Here is a 629-nt window from a genome sequence, read left to right on the forward strand (position 1 = left end):
TAATCAAGCCATGCTCTTCCAGATGGTCATAAATCCTATCCCGCAGAATCCTTTCTAACACCTTGCAGAGACTAACTGATTTGTAATTTCCGGGGATTTCCCTATTTCCTTTCTAAAACAGAGGAATTACATTTGCCTCTCTCCAGTCCTCAGGTACGATTCCGGTGGAGAGCGAGGATGCAAAGATCTTCGCAAGCGGTGAAGCAATCACATTTCTCGCTTCCCATAGCAGCCGAGGACAAATCTGGTCTGGCCCTGGCGACTTGTCAATATTCATGTTTGTCAAAATTTTCAAAACATCAGCTTCCTCAATCTATCTGTCGCAGCATGATTACCTGCTCCTCAATGGTTTCATTCACTACAAAGTCCTTTTCTTTCGTAAGGACAGAAGCAAAAAACTTATTTAGGGCTTCCCCTACCTCCTACACAAGTTCCCTATGCTATCCCTGATCGGCCCTACTCTTTCTTTGATCATTCTCTTATTCCTCACATATGTGCAAAATGCCTTTAGATTCTCCCTAATCATTCCTGTCAAGCCTTTTCCTGCCACCTCCTGGCTCTCCTCAGACCATTTTTGAGCACCTTCCTCTCTTGCCTGTAATCCTTTAGAGCTGAGCAAGACCCTTGCT

The sequence above is a fragment of the Chiloscyllium plagiosum genome, unplaced genomic scaffold, assembly GCF_004010195.1.
Source record: "Chiloscyllium plagiosum isolate BGI_BamShark_2017 unplaced genomic scaffold, ASM401019v2 scaf_4074, whole genome shotgun sequence".
Classification (NCBI taxonomy): Eukaryota; Metazoa; Chordata; class Chondrichthyes; order Orectolobiformes; family Hemiscylliidae; genus Chiloscyllium; species Chiloscyllium plagiosum.